Source organism: Zalophus californianus, chromosome 5 (genome assembly GCF_009762305.2).
Source record: "Zalophus californianus isolate mZalCal1 chromosome 5, mZalCal1.pri.v2, whole genome shotgun sequence".
NCBI classification, from domain to species: Eukaryota; Metazoa; Chordata; class Mammalia; order Carnivora; family Otariidae; genus Zalophus; species Zalophus californianus.
Window position 1 is genome coordinate 102,011,238 of NC_045599.1, and position 25,763 is coordinate 102,037,000.

At 36.3% G+C, this 25,763-nt stretch overlaps 1 protein-coding gene and 1 long non-coding RNA gene across 5 annotated transcripts in view; one reads left to right on the forward strand and one right to left on the reverse strand.

Moving 5' to 3' along the window:
• Window positions 1-25,763, reverse strand: part of GABRG2 (gamma-aminobutyric acid type A receptor subunit gamma2) — a 104,150-nt gene that overhangs the window by 29,508 nt on the left and 48,879 nt on the right. The window lies entirely within an intron of this gene.
• LOC113929851 lies at window positions 1,782-15,413 on the forward strand. The gene is made up of 3 exons (XR_003522349.2): window positions 1,782-1,852; window positions 3,439-3,515; window positions 14,491-15,413. It is a non-coding gene; the product is annotated as an uncharacterized LOC113929851 (long non-coding RNA).

Genomic DNA, 25,763 nt, shown 5'->3' on the forward strand with positions numbered 1-25,763 from the left:
AGAAATAACCATGTCAGTAGAAACACTGTAATTTCTTGTTTTTATTCATCTGATGGGCCTGGCATAATTTTGTGTTTGAGGCCAGACCTGATTAATCTAACCCAGGCACGGACATTTTCTTAAAAGACTCCACAGAAGTTGAGAAACCTAATGTTATCAGAATACCAAGCTTTCTAAAACAGCTTTGAAAGCAGCTGGAAAAAGAACATCCAAATTCAGGCAACTGCAGGCAATGGTTGGAAAAGGTCAGATCACAAAATGTTCCCCACGACGTCAAATCACTCCTGGGGATACTCTGCAAAATTATAAGCTTAAAGACTTGACCTCACTTGCTCTTTGCTCTATGCCCAACCACTCAATTTTAAAGCTTTCTTCCCCCTGCTAGAATTCTCTCACCCAGGAAGTTTAGCATTTTGTGATATTCAAGATGATTTTTAAGATGTCTGTTAAAAATTACTAATTTTTTTTAAACTCTGTAAATTATATCAAACTACACAGAGTTGGTTCCAAAAAGCTCAACTTCTCTGAAAAAGGAAGCTGTATCTTTTGGTTGGGAAAGCACTGGACTCAAAGTCAGCAGACCTGTGCTCTAATTCCTGCCTGTTTATGATCTTCTTGTATAATCTTGGGTAAATCCATTTTTCTTTCTGGTTCTTTTTGTGTTTTTTATAAAATAAAACTATTCACTTAGATAATGGATCTTGTGAGGACCCTATATAAAATGTTAAATATGATTTTAATATTAAATTTATTATTAGTGATATTATTTAAATCTGCGTATTTGAAACATATCCAAATTTTACCAATGGCTCTAAACTTTATGAAAAATGAAGAAATGAAATATATGAGAAGAAAAAAAAACCCTGGCAATTTCTGAGTTTGACATTAATTTGCTCTATGACCTTAAGCAAGTTACTTGTCTAGTCTCAGTTTTAGCACATGGAAGAATTGGGATAATAGTCATTCTTCCCTATTAGAATTCTGGTGAAGTGGAACGATTCCTGTTGAGTGTTGAGACAGGGACTTGAGACACAGTAGGTCTTAATAAATGTTACTGAACATTGTTACCATTATTTTTTTTTCCTTTTTCTAATGTTTTCCCATAACTCAGAGGATCTTATGACCTTGAGAATCTAGTTTATACCAGAGCTGTTCATTTTGTTTCTACAATAAACATCCATTTTTCTCCATTTGTCAGGAAGGCAAAGCTTAGTCTCATTCATTCCTCCTCTGGTTTTAAACGTAAGACATTTTAAAAGCTGGATACCTGACAGAACCTCTTATACTGTAATGGCCTTGGAGTCAAAGATAGGAGAGCAGAACAATCTATCCTTTTCCTTCCCCTGACAAGACTCCATTACCGACGTGAAACCGTGAGAAGGCACAGCATAACAGGGATGTAAGAATGCCCCCTACTGGCGGTCAGCAGTCCTCGTACTCACGATGGTGCCCACTAAGAGAAGCCCAGGGCTGGTGAGATGACCTGTGTCCTGCCTCTACTCAACTATTAGACACAATCACCTCCTTTTACTCACCAAAAAGCCCTTGTTGTGACTTGAGTAATAAAGGAAAATAATACAAAGATTTGAGAAAAGCATGCAACCACATCCATTTGCTGATTATATTTGGAATCACATCTCAAGGCTTTTCGATTTATATTTCAGAGAATGAATTCTAACATCAATCTGTTTGCCACATGGAGTCTTGTATCTCTTTCATTTTATAACGTACAGTCTAGATCAGAGGGCTGATGCTGAGCATTCTCTGTCCACAGGGAGATAGGGAATTGTGTTTTTGGGCAAAATGGACATCCAGGAGCAAGTGTTCTGGGAGAAGGATCATGGGAACCAAGGTATGTAGGTATCTGCCTCATATCAGGTTTCTGCTATTGCAGGATTGATATAGGAGATTATTAAAGGCCCTCCAAATCCTTTTTTTTTTTGAATTGGCACTTGCTTTATTTTCACAGATGGTATTCCATGTCTAATCAGCATCAAGAACAATGGTTTAATGCTCTGCTCACCAAACTCAAAGTGTCTTTGGCCTCATTATATAGGGAATTTTCAGTACTTTCATTGCTGAATTTGGATTTGACCCTAGGGTGTCATAGCTGAAAGAGAATTTAGAGATCAGGCCAGTTTCTTCATTTTCCTGATGAGAAAGTGAAGCTCTGAGGAATACTGGAGCTTGCCAAAGGTCACACCACAGAACCTTCACCAGAAGCTAGGTCTCTCAATTTACTCCTGAGATCTTTTTTTGTTTTCGTTAATACTGTCATTTGAATAACTAAACTGTGAGTTGTAAAATTGAAGTATGGTTTTATGCATTAAAGATTTAATTAGATATTCTCTCTCCTTTCCCATATTTGAGTTCCTAAATAAACTTCAGAGTTAACCAATTCTTTCTGCAGAATAACTGCATTTATGATTTGCAAATAAGAAGAGAAAAATAATATTAACTGTAGAGAGCTATTATTTGCTAAGCACTATTGTTCTCTCAACATTGAGGCAACAACCTCTTAGCAGCTGATCACAAGAGATCTCTCAAGGAGGATTTGATGTTAAAATCATTAAAATTATAGCCTACTTGGAATCTGGTGTTTAAATAATGGCAAATTGAAGTGCTTTGCTTCCCCTCTACAGCCTTCTTGGCAGGGAGAAAAAAAATGAAACACCTCACTTTTTTTCAAGCAGTTTCTAAAGGATGTGCACTTTGCAGAACTTATTAACGTGAATTTATAGCCCCTTTGGCCCAAACAGTTCTTTGACAACATACTGGATTTGGTGGCATGAAAGAGTAGTTGGAAAAATTTATAAAACCTGGTTTTCAAGGTTATAAATTTTCAGCAATATTAAAGAACTGGAAATAGCTGCTTTAAGTTAAATATTTAGTATATTTAATCTTTCCAATGCTAGGGAAGAAACTCTTGGTCATGTTTTAAGACTTATGTCTTTGGTGAACAATCTGCAATCTACCCCAATGTCAAATTCACCAAGCTTACATGTAGCTCAACTTTTTTTTTTAAAGCTAAAAGATTTTAATTTTGTTAACAATTAAGGGTATACTAATATGTGTATCTCAAATAAACTGAATTATTTAAGACATACTCCTTTCATAGTCATACAATTAATAGAGAGGGAACAGGAACCAGCCTGCTGGACTAACACATCTGTATTATACTTCAACTTCAATGGCAATTATTTCTCCAATTCTTCTTAAGAGAAAAATGCTAGACAAGTTAGAAGCAAAAAATGGTTTGCTTAAAAAAACCCTGTATGTATAGGATAAGTTTAGGTCCTCAAAAACCAGGTAAAAAATGGTAAGATAAAACAAATGAGAAAAACTGGTTAAACTTCTCATACTAAATTATATTAAAGGCATTTTAGCAAAATAAAGCATTAAACTGTACTTAGTAGACATATATATTCTTTTTCATAGCTACTTCATTACAGATTGATCGACTTTAATCTACTTGAATGAAGAATGATCTGAAAGCCATGCTGACTGAATGTAAGGTAAAGAAAGCAAACATCCCCAGCCATTTTTTGCATAAACATGGATTCTACCATTTAATGGAGACTCAAGGCCAAAAATTTTTAGTGGGTATATTTTACTTCCAGTATAGATTCTCTTCATGTAAGATCATAAAAATGCAATACAATGCATGAGCCCAATTTAGGAATTACGTGAGGCAGCCCCTATTAACACAGACAGCTCCAATGAGGGAACAAGAAAAGCTAAATTTGGTGTCACTGGGGCTCATTATATAAGTAGAATAATCAAGTACAAGGAACTAGAACAGACTGAAAATAGGAAACATCGTGCCCTAACAGTCATTCAATCAAGGCTGATTTGATTGTTTTGATGACCAAAATAACCCATGTGAGAAATCCACAATGAGTGTGAAGAGTTCAGTGTCCTATAAACACACCCAGTGCTCAAAGATTAGCAGTATGACCCATCTCTACAAAAGCTGAAGAAAACATTGCTTGAAATGAAAGATAGGGGAAGATCTGTTTTTAAAAGAACATGGATACTTTTAAAGGAATGTTGACATTTCGCTTTCAAAACTGAAATTAAATAGGAAGCAGAGCCTGGTACAGGATATGTCTGAAGTGCGTAAGAGCTTTGATCTCCCAATGGCATAACTGAGACAGTGCTTGAACTTAAAAACTGTTCAGGATTTTATGAGCACCCTAAAATTATGATACAGAATAGCAATCTTAAAATGACTTTGGCCAAAATGAGCTACCAAAGACCTGCACTCAGAGAGATCCCAGTTGCCTGGAGCTGGCTAGGAAGATGGGAGGGGCTCAATGACGGCCTGAAGACCCCGAGTATCCTTTGACCTCACTATCCAATGAACCTACAACATTTCTAGTAGGAAAGACATATCAAAGGCTTTTAATTATTGGGCAATATGAAGACAAAATGAAAATTTGTTTATGACTACACTTTTAAGATCTTTTAGGCATTTAGGGCTATTCCTTTACTTATTTTTAGCTGTTTACACAAAGTTACCAAATTAATATCTCTGAAAGAAAATAACAGATTACTACAGATCAAAAGGTGTCTTCTATAGCTCATCTTTTGTAGAAAGACATTAACTGTGGTGACATAAGCCTTCCCCACATTCCTTCATCACTCATCTAGTTTGACCATTATTCTTAAGACAGTGATAAATAGACTATAAACAGATTCCTTTGCTCCTAGTTCCAAAGTAATTCCTTTAAACAACTATCACTTTAGAGTAAGTGAAAGAGGTATTAATAGAAAAAGAGAATACAAATAGCTTAGACTTTAGAATTAGAAGAAATCTCAAGGATCATCTAATCCAGCTATAACTGAAGCTCAGAGTTAAAATGATACATCCAGGGCCAGACGATTAGTTAGCATCAGATCTAAAATATAGAATTCCAGTAGCTTGATTCTCAATTTGAAATTCTCTCCTGGTGAATTTTCACTAAAAGTGTTACACCTATTTTTTTGCTGCATACACTGATATAATAACTCAATAACCAAAACCACAGAAATATGCAATTCTAGATATCAACTTGTTCAATACCTGCATCTTAGAAATGAAGAAAGGAAAGCCCTTTCTCCTCAATCTTCCTCCCAGAGAACTGGAAGCTATCAGTGCTCTGTCCTAGGTTACCTTGTGTAATATGGTGTAAGAGGGAGAGGAGAGGAGAGAAAGTAACTTTGCATTGGAGAAAATTGACTATCTGCCAGCTGGGAGCTGAGCTTGGAGCAACAGCATTTTGCAAGTACTGATGTTTCCTCCCTACATGTCACAAGAAGGGAAACCAGGGCAGTTTCTAGCATTGTTCCTTGAAGAGCTGTGGCATGCTGTTATGTAAAACAAACACAGACAAGGGAAGGGATGCCAACAAACCGTCTCTCCGCACTTAGTCAACTGTCCTCCAGGGAGAGACTGACAGTGTCTCTCTGCCTCCAGAAGTAAAATAATGCCACTTGTTTAATGTAGGTTGAATGACCAAGATGAAAATCTGAGGCGAAATCAATACACCTCCTCACTGTATCTCTGCCAGGGAAGAGAACTTGAGATAACTAAGCAGGAGAGATACTTGGCTTGGTATGTAGCCATGTTCTCTAATCCCCAGGAAAGGAAGAGCTTTCAGAAAGTTGGACCAGCAGTTATAGGAAAACACAATCCCCCTCCCCTTTTTCTCATAAAGTATGAGGATCTAAGCAAAAGCATGGTAAAGGCTGAAATTATAGCTCATGTTTTCCATTTTTCTGGTCTTTTCCTCCTGATGCTCTCTGTCCTGTGTGACCAAACATCTCCTTCCCACCCCTTGCCCAACTTCACACAGAGCCTCTGCCTTACCTTCTTGCCCTGAGCAACAACACTCTTTGTTCTAAACAAGTTTATGCAGTGAAAACAGCGTGGGCTTTAAGTTTCAATCTGGATCTGCACCTTGACTCTAGTTCTTACTAGGTATTCAACTTAAGGTAAGCTACTTAACTCCTTGGAACATGTTTCTACATCTACACTCAACTCTCTTCTGTGTAACATTTCCTCCCTTCTGACGGAACTGGTAGAAAGGAAGACAACATGATAGACCAGATATCTAATGATTATCTTTCCTAACAGCATTGCTTTTTATAGGGGAATCCTGTAGACACAATACTTTAACTCAGTGGATAAGATTCTCAATATTGTGATTTCTGGTGTTATGGCATTTATGAGTCTAGCATCATATCCAGAGCCATTAAAACTACACCGAGAAGACAGACAATCTAAACCACCATTAAGGCCAAACTTCAGTATTGCTCATGTTTGGCGATGTGAGCTTCCAATGATGGTTGGATTACATGATAAATAAGGATACTCCCAATCCTATAATCTTATAAAAATCTTAGATTAAGTCATAAACCCTAAAGCAGATCATATAGATAATTAGATAGAGAAGACAGACTAAAACATCCTAATATCAACATAGAATAATCTTAAGTTTTTTGAGCATAGTTTTAATTTTGGAGGAAAATCCATTTATCCCCAAATATCTAAAGTACAGGTAATAGTCAAGATTTTCATGCCAAAAGAAATGATTTATATTCAAAACACACACTTTGTCAGTGTTGGAGATTTGATAACTTTGCTAACAACAATCCTTAACACAAATCAAGGCGCTTCGGGCAATCATGGTCTCTTAATCTCTATTACTTATATGTCTGTACTTAACTTTTTTTTCTCTCTTATCATCCCTTAATAGTGCCACTGTTGAATTCTAATGATGGTAGGTTTGCAGAGGTAATGATGTCTGGGAATTTCCTCTGAAATTTTAGAATTGTAAGTTTTAAAAAGTTAAGGAAGATTGATTGCTATCAGAAACAAATAGATTTAGAGTAACCAATGTTTATTGGTCATCTGCTATAAGCCACTCCCAGTGGGAGGACCTGAAGATACAAGGATAAATGAGAAATTCTCAGCTCACCAACGGCCACTCATGCACAATGAGAGGTAAATAGGCAATTCATAGCACTGTTACCAGTGCCACGAAAGAGAACAAGGCAAGAGAGGTGTGAACATTCTCAGGAGTTACTTCATCTCAACTGAATCATGAAGGCCAGAAAGAATTATCGGTGAAGAAGGCAAGTAAACGATATGTAGAAGAAACAGCAAGGCATGTGAGGCTAAGAGCCTGAAATATTTGTGAAGTTACAAACAGTTCTATGGGTATAATATAGAGTATCAGGACTGAGTGAAGGAAAAGGCAGAGAAGGAATGCTTGGAGAAGTAGACATTGAGGTTCATGTATATAATGCTAAGGAATTTGAAATGCAACCTGGGAGCAATGCAAAGCATTCCCTAGGCATTCTACCATGATTTTCAGGGTGAATAAGGAAACCTCATGATAACATTTGCCTTCCTCCAAAGTTTCAACTCTTTTTAAAGGTGTCAGTTAGAGTCTCACACTTGGTATAATCTCATCTACCCACAACAGAGATCAAGAGTGAATCCACATACTAGTCTAAGATAATAATTTCCCTAGGCGTTTCCAATCAACAGGGATCAATTGGGGAGGGGCTTGGATCACATACTGGGGTAAACATCTGATTCTGCAGAATAGCTTTTCTCATCTATTAGGGGGAAGATGGAGCCACAAATACCCTCAGCATACCCCCTTCCCCAGCCATACTCTCAACAACCCCAGCAATAGCTGCCTTGAATGTTGCATGTCTAATCCATATGCTCAGATCATTTTCTACTAATTAAAAATGTTAACTCTTGGCTCATTATCACACTCTCTGACATCCCTTATATAAATTCTCAGAATTTTCAAAGATCATTGTATGGTCTTTACAAAACTCTGTTCTGTGAGTTCCTTGAATTCCTCTAGTCTGCTGATGCAATAACATTGACTTCATTGCTACCTTATTCACCTACTTGTGTGGTATATGCAACACTACTTCTTTAAAATTAACTGCAACTCTTCCATAATCTCTATTTTACGAATCTTACTATGTGACTAACATCTCTTGTTTCTAGCTAACTTCCTCTGGTACTCTGGTCTCCAAAATCTTTTGACCCAACAGGGACCTGCAATCCATTGTTCCTATAAACTTCTTATTTTCCCTTGCCCCCTCAGTATCCTCTCTCCCTTACTCTTTGTAAATTCTTTGGCCAATCATTACACTACTCTTATACTCTCTCAACTTTGTTGCCATTCATCATATTCAGCCACGCTGTCAAAAACACCACCTTGGTTAAACTCAAATTCCTTGTTCCTTATGCCTATTTCCAGTTTAGATGATCTTGATGTTTCTAAGACAGTCCAAGCATCTTCTTGCCTTAGTAACTTTGTAGTACTATCTAGAAATCTGAGAATCCTAACTCCAAAATGGTGTATAGGACCCCAATAAACCTTATATATCAGATCTTAAAGTGTAGCGGCTACATACATTTCCACTGAGGCTTCTTCAGTGCCCATATCATTTGCAATCTTGGTGGGAAATGATGTGATTACTAGAACCCAGATGCCTATTATTTTACCTTAATAACAAAATTTAAAATTGTTCATAAAAATAGAAGTTAATGATTGATAGAAAGGATACATGAGGAGACAATGAGATAATACTGAATGTCCAGATAATTAAAAAGGATTCTAGGGGCACCTGGGTGGCTCAGATGGTTAACCATCTGCTTTCAGCTCAGGTCATAATCCTGGGGTCCTGGGATTGAGCCCCACATCAGGCTTCTGGCTCAGTGGGGAGCCTGCTTCTCCCTCTCTTTCCCTCTGCCTCTCCCCCTGCTCATGCTCTCTCTCTCTCTATCTGTGTCTCAAATGAATAAAAAAAAAAAAAAAGGATTTTAGCACCAGAGTTGACCCAAAGATTCAAATGGAAATAAATATAAATTCTAGGAATTAAAAATATATGTATCTAGGCAATAGATTTCTCTAGTTGTTTCTCTACCAGAAAGTGAAAGTCTTAGGATATAACATATTTATCCCAAGGTCTTATTTTTTTCAGATTTATTTCAACTATTGAACACATATGAAGTACAATTGAAAAGATACCATGATCCAATCTGAGAAACCTTGTCCTCCATTCAGTTTTTCATAAGCTTAAGTGTAAACATGTCCCTCTATTCCAAAAAGAACGTGTCCCTCCATTCCAAAAGGAACTGAGAACAGTGTACCTTATTTATTTCAAGACTGTTCTCACATTTTAAAAAATGCCTTTTCTGGGTGACTTATGATATCCCTTGAGCTACTTTGTACAGGAGTATTTCAGTTCTATTTCATTGCTATTGGGAATATTTAAGGGGAGCTAGGAATGAAGGCCCAGATCTCTAGCATTGTATGCCAGGTAGAAAATTAAGAAAAGGAGTCCATTTTTATGATTTTTAGGTATAAAATTTCAAGTTTGGCCAAGTTGGTGGTATGCTTCATCTCTGCTCCCAGTGTTTCCTGCCCTGTGAAGGAACTTCATTAGAATAACACTATTGGCCACTCTATTTCCTTTCAATCCACCCCAGGGTGGAGATGGAATTGATTAGATGAGTGATGAGCTTTAGGAGAAACTAGACATTCATTGCCCAGTTCCTTTCTGTTCTTCTTGGGAGCAAATGCCTAAAGGACATACATATTTCACTCTGTTATTCCAGGCATGGTAATCTTAATTCTTCTAGATGGGTAATTCTAGTTCTGGGACTTAGTATTGTAAAGCTTACTCTCACACAGGTATATGCGAGATTTTTCAAGATCAGCTTGACCAGTAATGAAGAGGATGCTTTGGTCACTTTCAATTTACTCCTTTAATTTTTCAATTGTTTTAGAACAGGTGAGGCAAAAATGTGATGTTACTAATTGGAATCCTTAAATACTCAACATTCACAATCATTTGAATAAGCTCGGTGCTTCCTACATCTGAGCCTTTATTTATGCTATCATCCTTGCTTAAATGCCTCTCCTCTCTCTTCAGCCTATCAAAATCTCACATCAAGACCCAGCTCAAGCACCGTATCTTCCAGGGATCCTACTTCAATTTATTATGCATGTCTGTGCCTAGCACTGTTTTAACTCTAGTTAACTGTCCTAATCTTAATTTGTCGCTTACCACCATGTTTTGCTCATGTGAACATAAGAGATGGACTTTTCTCCCAGATTTCGTGATGACTTATAGTTTAAATATGTTAACTCTATAGTGGGAATTATTTTAAATGTTTCACACACAAATGAAAGTATTTAACACAATGATTATGAGTACATTCTTTGGAGTCTCTGACTGGCCTGTTTTCAAGTCTTGGCCTTGCCACATACTAAGTGTGCCCAGGCAAAGTTTCTTAACTTCTCCAAGTCTCAGTTTGTCATTGGCAGAATAATAATTCAGTTACCCTTATATGCTATAATGATCAAATGGTAATGCCGTGACAATGATTGCTAAGTCCTTGCAGAATATCTAAACATGAAACCTGTCATCTTTGGACTAAAAGGACTAAGCCCTTTGTTTTAAAATATGATTATCAAAATATGTTCTAAAGTGTTTTAATATTGGTACTTTCTTGATTATACCAAAATCTACCTGTCTTACAGGTATTGCAAAATAACATTGATTTTAATAGATGTCTTGATTTTAGAGAAATTAAGATGTAAAATGAATCAATTAAATAAGTTAATTGTTAAAGATTTATTGAGAACATATTCAGATTCAGACCAAGAGAGACAACAAGGTTCCTACCTTAATAAATGTCAATACAAATTATAAGGGAAATGTATAAAAATAATAAAGGTAGGGGTTAAAAGCATCAAAGATTGAGGACAAATTATTATTCCAAAGCTAATTTTGACTTAACTGCAATTGAAAAAAAAATCAAAAATAAATGTTTAAGGTATGTTAGTAATGGTAAGAGTAAGAAAAAATAATCAATCAGATATCCATTTCAAACTATAAGGAAGAAATTTATATCACACCAAACCTCCAGATGAGACAAAAGCATAAGACCATTTTTAAAAAGGAAATGGATAAAATTTTTTGAAAGGAAATGAAAGCATGTTGTTTGAAGACTTTAGGTAACAAAGGAGGCATCCAGGACCCCTCTCAAAGTTCAAGAGAAAAGAAAACTGCAGTCACTTGCATTTGTTGATTCAGCACTTTTATGTTGCTAGGACAGTAAAAAATGGACTTCTGGACAGACCAGAAAGAGGGGATCTGGAAAACAACCTAAGCTTTCAGTTGCATTTCTAATTATTATTTCTAATCTTGAGAAAAAAAAATGATTTTTCTATTGGCATTTGATTTAGTGATTTTACCAAATTTTGATTCCAGGGGGGAATCTTTCACTATTTGACCTCTACATGTTTGTTGTAGATTTTTTTATTGCAAATACTCTTTATTGTATAGGGGAAATTCCTTTTTATTCTTAGTTTACTAATAGTTTTTATTATTAATGTTGAGTTTTCCAAATGAATATTTTGCATCCACAGAGATATGATCATATGTTTTCCCTTTTTATTTTAGGACTGTGATAAATTTAGCATACATTGATTGATTTTGTACTATTAAGCCAACCTTGCTTTCTTAGAATAAAACGTGACTTGGTCATGAACTAACATTCTTCTTACTGAACTTCTTACATGAACTAACACTGAAGTAGATGTGTCAACACCTTGATTAGAATTTTACCTCCAGGATTAAAACTAGACCACTTTCTTATACCATACACAAAAATAAACTCAAAATGGATTAGAAAACCTAAATGTAAAAACTGATACCATAAAACTCCTAAAAGAAAAGATAGACAGTAATCTCTTGGACATTTACCTTAGCAATATTTTTCTGGATCTATCTCCCTAGATAAGGAAAACAAAAGCTAAAATAAACTATTGGGACTAGATCAAACTAAAAAGCTTTTACACAGCAAAGGAAGCCATCAACAAAACAAAAAGGCAACCTACTGAATGGGAGAAGCTATTTCCAAATGAAATATCTAATAAGGAGTTAATATCCAAAATATATATTTTTTTCAAAAAATATATTTTGAAAAATCATAGAACTCACCATACAGTACAACATAACATAGCAATAAAAAATAAAAAAATAAAACATTTAAAGGCATAAAAATATAAATAAATTAGAGGTTTTTCTTTAAAAAAAAATCATAGAACTCAACAACAAAAAAACCCCCACAAATAATCCAATTAAAAATGGGCGGGCAGCATAGGCATTTTTTCCAAAGAAGACATAGAGATAGACAAGAGACACATGAAAGGATGCTCAACATCACTTATATATGCAATCTAAAAAACAAAAAAAAAAGAACAAAAAAACCAGATATAGACTCATAAATACAGAGAACAAACTGGTGGTTGTGGGAGGATGGGCAAAATAGGTAAAGGGAATTAAGAGATACAAACTTCTTGTTATAGAATAAACAAGCCACAGGGATGAAAAGGACAACGTAGGGTATATAGTAATATTGTAATAATTTTGCATGGGAACAGATGGTAACTACACTTCTCATGGTGAGCATTTTGTAACATATATAATTGTCAAATCACTGTGTTGACACCTAAAACTAATGTTTTATGTCAACTATACCTCAATAAAAAATGTTCATAAAAAGAGCAAAATATTGTTGCAGCTGGAAAAGCCACAGTAAGCAAAGTTTTAGCCTGTAGATGTCGTCTAGAAAGATCTATCTGATTGTTATTTGGCTTATCTGATTTATATTCTAAGAGATCATAAGATGGCATGTCATTAACAGGTCATTTCCATTTCATGGAATTTCACAGACCCCAAAATAAACTTTCAGTATTTTTTCTCAGTTTCATTGGTGGGGCCTGTAATGCCACTAACGGAAATGAGGCTTAAAATATATGATCATGAGTTGCAGATGGGAAAGCAAAGACTAAACTCACAAAATATTTTAGAAGTCTGTACATTTGTGATGTAAGTTTCATCAAGTGATACGCTCCCTATAATGAAGACAACACTGTATACAACAATAAAGACATGTTGTTTTAATCCTAGCTCTACCACTATTAGCCCAGTGTTCATTAGGCTTCAACTTCCCCATTTCTACTGAACAGATTAGGCTTCAAGTCTAAGAATTCAAAATATGACATAACGTGATTATGAAAGAATGTTAAGACAAAGACACAAATGAGCAACTTTTGAAATTGCACTCTTCAGAATTTCTTTTAAAGGATTCCTGTCTTACACTTCTCAGCTTATACATTTATATTTTATCATTCATGTTGCTGATTTCAATAGTTTACAAATAAATGGTTGGATAAACAGTTTTATTCCTCGTTAGCCCACATTCATCTCCACTTCACATTTCATGCTGTCACTGACACCCACAGAGGTTACTCATAAATTGTTCAATAGTTTCATTTTCTAGGGGTAGAAACTTCCCCTTGAGCTGTGTATGACAACGCTCACAAGTGTATCCCGATTTCTTATCTGCAGCTATTTTCCTAATAATCCAATTCTAGGATGGCTTGAAGAGAGTCTTCTGTTAAATAAAATACAAAATGCCAAACACTGTATTTTGCCCTATTATTCATTTAGTCCAACTAAACTCTGAGGTAAATATTTTTTTTTCCATTTTATACATGAAGAAATGGTCATTTAAAATAGCCAACATGAATGACTCTCTAAACTGCCAATTGTGGGTGTGTGGCTTAAACTTCTATTTTTCCAACTATTGGGCCCATATTTTCCCCATGCTTGTCTGAAGAACCAAGGCCAGTTTGAAGTTATAATTTTGAGTTAAGTTAGTGTCTTCCTAGATGTTGGTCTTTGAAATATCTGAAGCTTTATAGTATTATGTGACCGTTGAGACTCCCACATCATCACACGTCTCTTAATAACTTTGGTCAGATGTTGTAGTAAGAAAGAAGGCATAACTTTTGTTACATTCCTGCCATTTCTAAAAAAGGAACAAGAGTTTCCCCAGTATCCTAGCTCTGTTTGGATTAATTTTCTGAAGAAGGTCAATGTACTCTCCCTTTCTAGGATCTGTTCCAAGACCTCTACTTAGAAAGCCCCGGTGGCAACCATAGGCAATAATAAAGGTATAGCTAAGTATGCCAGGGGACTAAAAAGCCTATCAAATATAAAAAAAGGGACTTCAAATGATAGCAAATGGGAGGTAGGAATACAGACTGCATCACACAATCAATGTAATATGGGAAGAAATGTATTAGGGTTGAACTGAATCATTTATGCAATAGGAAAGAAAAAGGCCAGCTTATCCTTAGCATCTGAGGCAGCACTTCTCAAACTTCCTTATGCCTAAGAATCACCTTGGGATCCTGTTTACAATATCTAGGGACACACCTCTGGAGACTCTAATTCCACAAATATGGGGAGGGGGTCTGGAAGTTTGTATTTTGAGTGAGTAGCAGGAGCAATGCTGGGATACCTGTAATGTATTGTGAGAAATCATGCTCTAAAAAGATCAGATGGGTAAAGGACAAGTTAACAAGACAATTCTACTTTGTTTTATTTCAGAGCCCTTACATTGCTGTAAAATGAGAAAGAAGCGGTTGTCTCTATAAGCCACCTTAATGACTGACATATGAGAAACACAATCATCTGGATCAACTGCAGAGATTTAAGTAAAGACATCAAAATCCTTTCCCCTACACCTCTTGGGGATAAATGTGTTTCTGAAGCCATTTTCTGAAAAGATTTACAAATGAACACTATGCATATGACGTGGGTTGTGGAACAATTCAGAAGGGGCTGGAACAGTCTCTATGATCAAACATGGTTATGTTTCTGCAGGAAAATGTATGAATATTCACACTAAATGGGACATAGTCTATACCAAGCTCCATGTCTTTTCAGGTCAGTTCTTTCAGCCAAATGAGTTGAGATCAAGTTGTATTACTTTTGTGGTAATGAAATAAAAACTTCAACTGTCAAATTAATACTGTAACTTGAGATCAAATACTGTGAATTTTAAAAGCTATACTTCATTGAATACTTAATATTTGCCTGCCCTTGTATCTAGTGTATTACATATGATTTTGTTGTTGTTTTCACTATTTTCCTATGAAAAACATCTTTGTGCTCTTATTGTAAAGGTGAGGAAACTGAGGCCCAGAGGGTAAAAGTGATTGGCTCAAAGACAGGCTAGTGAGCGACAGAGCCAGGAGAGGAACATGGTTGACACTCTAATGATAGTATTCTTTATACCATGCTATATTGCTTCTCTCAAAAATTCTCTCATTCACAACTAAATTAAAAAAGACAAATTTGCTTCAATGGCTATATAAATACAATTTTGAAATCCTTGTTCATTAATTCCTAAAATGATTTACTAAGTGTCTATTATGTGTCTGCATAGTTTTTATGCAGTTTACAAATATTCCCATTTTTTTCTTTTTTTCTGGACCAGGGTAGAAAACCATTTATTCACTCCCTCTGAAGTTAGACATGGCCATTGATTGCTACTGCAATATAATCTAACGTCTCTGGATTGATACAGCACTCAGAATCTGCTCTTACCCAGCTTTATTGCTTTATATCTAAGATATTATTGGCTTCAGTTTTCATTCCTAGTTTAGACAATGATCAAAGTAAACATTAATAATGCTGTGTAATAATTTTGCTACTGACAATACCAGTCTTTCCTACCTTGGACCACTTTACCAACAATGCATTTTTGAAGGAATACAAGAAAATACATTCTGTTTAAGCTCTGATACCAAAGATTGTTCTTAACCTCTAGGTTTAACATTAAATGAGAAGTAGTAAATTTGATGTTAACACATTTTTAAACTGATTTTTCTTTTCACCTACTTTTTTTTTAAAGATTTTATTTATTTATTTGACAGAGAGAGGCACAGCGAGAAGAGGGAACACAAGCAGGGGGAGTGGGAGAGGGAAAAGCAGGCTTCCCGCCGAGCAGGGAACCCGATGAGGGGCTCGATCCCAGGACCCTGGAATCATGACCTGAGCCGAAGGCAGACACTTAACGACTGAGCCACCCAGGCGCCCCCACCTGTTTTTCTTATTACTGGGATTTTAATATACTCTGGGTTTAAGAAAAAGAGCATCATTGTAATGGATGTTTACTGGTCTTTTACTTACTGTCTCCTCCCTCCCTTCTTCTTTGACCAAAGTACCTTACTTTCCCTTTGGGAATTTACTCTTCTTTCTCAGCCTCTGAATTTGGGTGGTACTCATCCCATTCCAGATCCTAAGGTGGGGATTAATGTGATGATCCTATCCTCATGGCTAGAGCAATTGGTTCAGGGATGTGAACCTGACCAAATTTAAAGTTAATAGAAGAGAAATATCAGAAATTCCAAGGAGAGATTCTGTCGTTGACAGTAGTGGAAAAATAGGAAGTCTGGTCTTACTGCAGCCATGTACTACTACAAAGTGAGGAGTCAGATCTCCATGGTGGCACTACGTTAAGTCTGAGGATGAAGCCAACACCATGGATAGAAGATGGAAGACATGAAAATAACCCAGATCTCTGGCAAACATTTTTTTAAGTTACTGTATTTGATACTCATGACTTAAATAATCCTGTATGACACATATGTTGATTATAAAAGTAAATTTTACTTAGACTACACTGAGACAAAGTGGACTTAAGTATCATTACATAAGTTGGAAATATGGATTGCTCATTCTTGAATGGAAACAGTATCCAACTAGGCTTTAGACATTCCCCAAATATCCACTGAAAATTGTGCCACAAGGGGAGGTCATTTAATATATCTGTATTTTCTATGGATTTACAATCCTTTTGGAGAGCCAGGAAATGTATTGTAATAATTAAACACAAAATGCTTAGCTGCATGGTGGTGAACTGTTAAGTACAATAAAATTATTGAAGATGGCAATATGTGCAGCAATAATCAGAGAAAACATCATGCACAGAGAATCACTAGATCTTGAGTTTGAAGGTCGTTGTGGTTTGGCCATAGAGAAAGGGGTTCAGTATTTGAAGAAGGGGAATAGAACTGTCATGGAAGGAGAGTGGAAAAAATGGATACTTCCTCATCATTCACTTGGTCTGTTATGGGGCAAGGCCCATTTCCTATAGTGTAGCTCTTTGCATCTTATAATAATCATGTGATGTAGACAATATTAACTCCATTTTATAGAAGAGTTGTCCAGTTAGTTTAGTTTGGGTTTGGTTTGACTTGATTAGGGGCACAGCATTGTAGTAGAGGTCTAACTCATAGTTATTAGGATATAGGGTCTATGAATTACACTTAAATATTCAAATTCTCCCTTAATTTTAACCAACACAGCTTTCTCTTAACTCTGAATTATTCAAATTACTTCAAAATATGTAAGTACATACTTTGTCAGATTTTAAAATAAGCATATGCATCAGTGTGATTGTGTCTGTATGTTCCTTATAAAGTTAGCAGAATATTTCAAGCTCTAATCTAGTGGAATAAGGAAAGATGTATATTAAACTCAACCCATTCAACTCCACAAATTCTATTATACTTCTTTACATAATTTTAAAACTCTTTAAAATCTGACTTTTGCCTTCAGTAACACTAAGATATTGCAAAGTTAGTGAGAACATTAATTTATCCACGCAAGCATGCATGTTTCTATATGACCCTTTGATATCTAACTCTTCCACATTTTACAAGCATAGACATTCAAATGCTAAACTAAGATCTTTCAGCAAAAACAGGAATTAATTTTCCTGATGTCATACTCTCAATCTCTGTTGAAGGCCAATAATTCTGAGTACAAACCCAGAATTCTGAATCATTTTCTAAAATGTGCCTACAAATCTTAAATTACATTAAACCACAATCCTTTGCTCTCAAGAAGATACATTCATATGCTTTCTGTTCTGTCCACATCTTTGTCAAACCTAATTTCTCCCTGTTTTCAAGTTTCAGTTCAAGAGCTCTGTCTCCATGATTCTTTCTTCTGTCTTCCTTCAATTGTACAACAGATATTTATGGAGTGTCTACTCTGTGTCAGGCCCTGTACTAGTTGTTAAGGAAATGACAGTGAAGTTGGACTTTCATGACATTTTTATCTGCATTCACTCTTCTTTAAGATTTATTTATTTCAGAGAGAGAGAGAGAGTGCAGAGCAAGAGAGAGAGAGAGCATGAGCAGGGGGAGGGGCAGAAGGAGAGGGGTTGATCCCAGGACGCCAGGATCATGGCCTGCGCCGAAGGCAGATGCTTAACCAACTGAGCCACCCAGGCACCCCTGTATTCACTCTTATAAAGGAGAAGCCCTCTCACCAAATATAAAAACCTTGTGGTAGGCTGTCTTAAAATGCATTTTAACCTAAAAATCTACAAAAGTACACTTTATCCACCACTTAAAAAAAATAGACCTAAAACTCTTTTTCTTTGAACAAGATTCTGCCAAATGTTTATCAATGTGTCACTTCACACATAAATAAACCTTAAATTTATAGACCATAAAACTAAATTCATCTACCTTAAAAATTTGAAGTGTAAAATTTGTTTTAATATCTCATTTTTATAATCATTCACAATTAGCTCACACCTAAATATATGACTTCATGTAATGTCTAATATATCATGAAAATAGTTTGACATTCATTAACATATTTGGGCAGAAACACAACTCTGGCTAAGTATTAAATTCGGCAGAATTATATGGACATGTAATAGAGCAACCCATGAGCTTCAAGTGTTCAGATTGCCAAGGACAACAGAGAGAATGGAAAAAAGTAGCTCTGCAGACTAGTTTGAAGTGATTTAAACAAGGAGAGTAAACAGTTCCTCTATAGTTTTATAATTATTAGAATAATGAACATAATTAAATTTTCAGCTTCTTGACAGTGAGATTATGGTCTCACGTAATTTTGAACCTAATATCCCTCAATAAAATGTTTTGTTTACCATATGTGCTCAGGAAATACCAAATGAATAATGGACAAAGTAACTGAACTTGTATCATACTGTACAAATGATCCTATAGAAGTATATAGTGCTTTGAATTACAAAGCCATTTTTGTATACTTTAATCTCATTTACTTATTAGAGAGATTCTGTATGGTTGACTAAATAGAATATTTTAGTCCTTATTTATAGGCATGGAGACTGTGGCTCAGATAGGCTAGGAAACTTGCCCAAGTCCGTGCAGCCTGCAGAGATGGTGCCAGAGCTCAGGTTATCTGACTCCTCTTCCAGAATTCACCCAAGTGAACGCACTAGTAATGCACTAGAAAGATGCATTATTCAAGTGAAAGCTACAGTCTGGAGCTCTGACTGCAACTTCCTAATACATATCACCACTATACAGAGAATTCTAGTAGATATAATGTCACGTTTAGACATGGAATTGCAATTCTAGGGCTATGGGTCTCAAAGAAATCTTGATACTCTTCTTGCTATGATCTATTATATTCTCCTCAGCCACAAAAAAGGAATCCTGAGGGACTAAATGCGAGCTGAAAGGTTAGATACAACATCAAAGGACTATCATATCTGGAGCTGCAGACCAGATCAGATTTTTATGGTTGCCAAGTTCATGACTGGTACTCACATGGGCCAAAAATTTAATGTAAAAGACAAGGAAAAGCAGATAGAAACCATACAGCATTTCACTCAGCATTAAGCCAGCATAGCTACTGAAATACCACACTGGCTGATGTGTTAGCAATGGCTCCCCAAGAAAACTCCAGTTCTCAGCGTGCTGTGCTGGCAGTTACCCTCTGCATACACCTCTTTCCCACCAGCCTCTGTTTGGGAGGCACTGCGCATCGTAGGCATGGGGGCAAGCATCCCCGACTGCCAGAAGGAGGGGTGAGTGGAGATAGGAACCTCACTAATTTAAGCCCCTGGAGCACTCACAATTAAGAATTACAATAGCTCTTAAACGAGATAATGACTGTACTGGTACTTTCAAATTATATTCCAAACACATACTAAGGTATTTTAAGAATTTGAGATATTTTTAGGATAATGGTTTCTTCATTTGGTGTGGGTGGGAAACTAAGGATGACATGCTATTGAGGCATGTAAGCATCAATGTGCTCTGATGTAGTAAAAAGTATGGATTGTTGTGTGTGATAGTTCAGTCATGTCACATAGAGGTTCATGTAAAAATTACTTAAAATTCAGTTAGATCCAGCTCATTGTCAAGCCATTGGACTGTGGGCTGCTAAAGGGCAAGGACCATGCCTAATTTATCATCTTGAACCATATTAATGGTGCTTAGAGCACAGGAGGTCCTGAATATATAACCAACACACAGAACTTAGCTGACCTCAAAGAGAGGAACTAACCAGAACTGAAAAGGAGCTACCTCTTGGTGGAGGTTAACAGCATCACACAGATGATGCACACGGGTAGACTGTGCGGTCTCAACTGAGTCTGACTCCCAGCTCTTCCACTCACTAGCTGTGAGACCTTTGTAAGTTACTTAACCTTTCTGAGCCTCAATTTTTCCATTCATAAAATGGCTGTATTAATATATCCACTGCATTCAGTAATTGAGAGAGTTAAATAACACTGGTACTAGGAATCAATTATTTCAATAGCAAAAAAAAAAAAAAAAGTCTTTTTAGATTTTTTTTTTTAAACTTTTCCCCCAAAAATGAAGTACAGTTTCTATAAAGGATTGAATATCCTGGGCCAATTCAAAACAACACGAAACAGTAAAGAAACCATCTTTCTAGGCAATATGTTTTGAGTGGGTTTACCCACTAATTTGCATGAATCCATCTATATTGAGTTTCTGACTATTCCTAGTGTTGGTGAAATTCACTAGTAAAGAGCCTTGAAGAAAAAAGGAAGTTGATACATTCAGGGGCCTGGCAGGTGACCTTTAACATTTTTTCTTTTCATCAGTTAGCACAGGGTGAGGTATGCTACTGAGAAGCTAAAGCAGCACTGTTGAACTTGCCTTTGGCAAAATCTACTAGCATTTTTTGGCAAGTGCCCCCGAGGCATGCTGGTCTCAGTTTACATTGATTTCTAAAGTAAATTTCAACTACAGAATTAGCTTTCCTTTTTCTCTCTATCTCCTACCCCTCCCTAAAAGTATTCTAGGTAATTCTACAGAGCAGATTGTTTAAGAACCTGGGATATGTGGCCTTTTCAATCTGATTTCAAATCCCCTATTTCTCTTACTGGCTGAGGGCTTGGACTAGTTACCTAACTTCCCTGAGTTAAGTTTTCTTATCTCTGAAAGCAGGGTAGTAATCATATCTACTTGGAGGCTTTTATGGCAATTAAAAGAGAAATGTCATAGAAATTTTCATGGGCAGTTTGTTGGATGTAGTATGTTTTCAATAAATAAGTCATGTTATTAATTATCACACTGGATAACTGTGATGTCTTAAAATACACAGCAATTATCCCAAGAGAAATGTTCAATGAGGATACCAGTCTTTAAGAAGAAATAAGCTTCTGTCTTTCTTAGTCCCAAACAGAATGGAGACTAGCACTAAAGCTGAATTTTGTCATTTTTCTTGCATCCACACTTAGAGTCAAGAGACCATATTGATAGGGCACCTGGGTGGCTCAGTCACTAAGCATCTTTGCCTTCGGCTCAGGTCATGATCCCAGGGTCCTGGGATCTAGCCCCGCATCGCATCAAGCCCACATGGGGCTCCCTGCTCCGTGGGAAGCCTGTTCTCCCTCTCCCACTCCCCCTCTCTCACTGTGTCTGTCAAAAAAATAAATAAAATCTTAAAAAAAAGAGACTGCATTGAATGTTTTGAAAGGAAAAAGTAATTCTTTTGAAATGTTTCTAAATTTCTACATGAAGTTTAATTTCAAAAATGTTTACCGTCCTACATTCCCCATCTAAAAGTTTTACTTTTGATCCCCAGAAAAGTGAAAACACTGAACTTAGCCTGCTTGGCCATCTCGCAAACCCCCAGCAACTCCAAGATTGTCAAATGCGGCAGGTCTCTTATTGACTTTAGGTGAAAATACATTAATCCTAGGAAACAGCTAAATTCCATTTTTCCTGTGTCTTCCACTGAGTATAACTTTCATTACCCTTTCATTTCTGCATTTAGCCTTGATCTCTTAATAGCAGGTTCCCCCTAGCGTAGTCAAAAAAAAAAAAAAAAAAAGAAAGAAAGAAAAGAATTTTGCCTTTAATAATACCCTGAATTTTGATCAGCTTGTCATCCTCATTAAGTCCTGATGACAAAATCTGATCACAGGGACCCAGAAGTGAGAAGCAGGAACTTGAGTCACACTCCCAGCCTTGCTCCGTCTGGAGCTGAGATCAATGATTCATTTTTTTTTTTTTTTTTAATGTTTTGGGTTCCTTACTGGCACAGAGATTTATACACCTTTAAGCCTTACCTTCAAGCCATGACTTTGGAACTTCAGATCTAGAGGGAGCCTTAGAGGTAATTGTTAAAGTAATGACGATGATGCTTTGGATATGTGCTGCACTCCCAACATGTTACAAAGCATTTCCCCGTCCATTATCTCCTTTGATTCTCCCCATACCTCTCTGAGAAAGGACTCCTGATAAAGCCATGCACACCTTACTGACAGAAACTAGGGCAAAAAGGGATAAAAGGATTTGATCACGGGAATGCAGCAAGTTAGAGGCAAGCCTGCGAGTGGAACCTGGGTTTTAAGATTCTTATTCCAATTTTTCTGTCCCCACTCCATGATATTCCAACTAAGAATGTACAGTTATAACCACTATCAGCAATGCTAAGCCACATGTGACTTATTCCTCAGCACTGACTGCAACATCTTCTAGCCCATATAGAAGTAGAAATCACTCATCTGGTCAACTCAGTCATTCTCTCCCTCTTCATTTTTTATTTTTCTTCATTTTATTTTACCTCAATATCTGATGCAAGGGAAAGGACCTGTCTGTAAACTTTTGAGTTATAGAACTTTACAGAGACTTGAGAGAGGTCTGCTGCAATGAAATCTGGAAACTCATTATTAGATGCTTCATTTCCTGTGAAACTAGTTAGGAGAGCTTTCACTAGCCATTTCACTTCCCTGGGCTTTATTATTATATTTTTAATCTGGGAAATAAGGGCCCTTGACTAGTCAAGTCTGAAGTCTCTTTGACTTGCAGGTTTTTGACTTTATTACATAACCGCAGCATTGAGTATCCTTAGTAGTGTGGAATGGAAAAATAATGAACTGCTCCAACACATCTAGCAAATGTGTGTGTGTGTGTGTGTGTGTGTGTGTGTGTGTGAGAGAGAGAGAGAGAGAGAGAGAGAGAGAGAGAGAGAGAGAGAGAGAGAGAGAGAGAGAGAGAGAGAGCGCCCAAGCTGGTCATGGTCAATAAACAAGTCAACTTAATATCCCTTTCCCAAATCCTTCCAAAGTCACTTTATGGGACAGCTATTTAAAGAGTATTCCCAGGCACCTGGGTGGCTCAGTTGGTTAAGCGACTGCCTTCGGCTCAGGTCATGATCCTGGAGTCCTGGGATCTAGTCCCAAGTTGGGCTCCCTGCTCAGCGGGGAGTCTGCTTCTCCCTCTGACCCTTCCCCCTCTCATTCTCTCTCTCTCTCTCTCTGTCATTCTCTCTCAAAAATAAATAAAATTTAAAAAAATTTAAAAAAAAAGAGTATTCCCACGCACACATCTGCCCTTTTTGGACAAATTTCAGCTTTCTTCTCCTTTTTTAGTCTAAATGTAAGGTTACAAAGCAAGCAGAAGTGAATCACTCCATCAATTACTATCTTCTATGAACTTTCAATTAATTATAAATCACTTTTCCTTTCTCAGAGTCATTAAATATGCCTGAAATCTTCACACACATGCATGTGTGCGTGTATTTTAATTTCACGGGTTAGGGAAAAGAACGAGAAAGAAGGGAAAATACAATTATATTATGATCACATTGTCATCTATTTCCAAAGCTTTTCACAATTTCCTAAGCATTTTCAGATACTCATAGCAACTGTGGTAGGGAAATTGTAATTCTTCTATTTTACAGATAAAGTGAGGTCTGAGAGTTAAATGATTTGCCCAGATGTATACATCTATTAATAAGGTCAGCTAGGACTTAAGGCCAGCTCATCTCACCCCTAGCCAAGTATTCTTTCCTTTCAAATTTTACTAAAAGTCCTGTCTTACTAATATGCTACACATGTAATTTTTATCCATAATTTTATTTTGAGTCATAGATAATTCTTCTAGTAATAGAAAGCATTTTAACTAGCCTTGTTCAAGATGCTTCTGTTACTTCCTCATTCTTATCTTTGTAAAAGAAAACTGACTCTAACTTGATATGTCTAGTTATCAGCACTCTAAATTTTGCCATTGACTTGAACAACACAACGTATTAGATTGTTATGGTTTCCCAGTGGCATGAAGTCTCTTGAAAACATGTGTTCTTTATTGTGTAACACACACACACACACACACACACACAATCTGTTCATGTGAATAGCTTTTTTCCTTAATGAAAAGAAAATCATTATTTCCTACAAATGAGACTCAACAAAAATGCTATGCCTCAGTCTCAGAGCACAGGTTCAAATCCTGGCTCTGCCCCTTACCAGCTATATGATCATGGAATTAAAAATACTATCTACTTTTTAAAGTTGTTGCAGGTTTATATAAATAAACCTTGTAAAACACTTAGCACTGTGGCTGACATACATAAAATGTCCAAGAAAAGCTGACTTTAGCATCTCATCTTCATCTTCATCCTCACCACCATCAGCACCACCACCACCACCATCAACTCATCATTATCAACACCATTTATCTGTGTATAGGTTAATCGTAGCAGATCTTTAAGACCAAAATATCTCCTACTACTAACTTATTAGCATCGGCCAATGAAATGGAAATTCCTTTTTATATTAGCTTAATCTTAGGCAAGTGGCCAGAAGGGAGTGGGAGATTGGAGACACAGATGCCTGTTGATTAGTTCTAATTCTATTAATAACTAGCCATGCAAAAATGTTTGAAATCATTGGTAGCAGTATACTTTCACGTACTTCACCTATAAAACAGAGGGACAGAATTAATTTTAAGAATGTTTCATAGAGGAAAGGGTTAAAATTATAGCTAATTATTAAGATTAAATAAAAGAAAGGATTTAAATTTTACTTGAAACTAATCTATTTATACTCTTTTCTTACACAAGACTATTAGAGACATTTTTTTTTTCTCATGAAAAAGTAACAGCAATCAAGACAGTCTAACCTTTTCATTATTTTGTGGCCTTTCTTTATTAAATCATGTTCAATTACTTCCTCCTAGTGACAAGAGGATGATGTTGGTTTATTGTTTCTTAGAAGTTACACTACCTAATATCTGTAAAATTTAATTTAGTACGGGACCGATATTTACAGACTTGTTTTTCAATGTAATTAATAAAGCTGTCCCAGAAGTATATCAGGGAAAATCTTGCCCATGTTTATAAAATGTGACAGTTCCTATCACCCTACAATCATTTTCATGTTAATATTCTGTCTTTTCATCTGCTGTTCTGAAGCCAATTTTACATAAATAGGAAATCATGGCTATAGGTCATTGACAAAGAAGCAGCTTGACCCAAAACAGTCTCTTTTGAAGAGAATAAATCTCAGAGTCAGAGACATTATAATGACTGGTTTCTGTTTTCTTTGAGAGTAAGTCATTCCTTTCCCTTGCTAGTGGTGTTTTTTCCTGACCTGTTATCTCAAGCTATACCTCTTTACTTGGCCAGGTAGATGGGCCATGTACACCATAAAGGATTATACTAATGGTAAATTTTGATTATGATTTTGCAGTTCCAAATATTGTATCTTTTCCTACCAAGTCCATCCCTACAGAGGCCTTTCCCAGTGGCCCTTGGTAAGAGAAGCA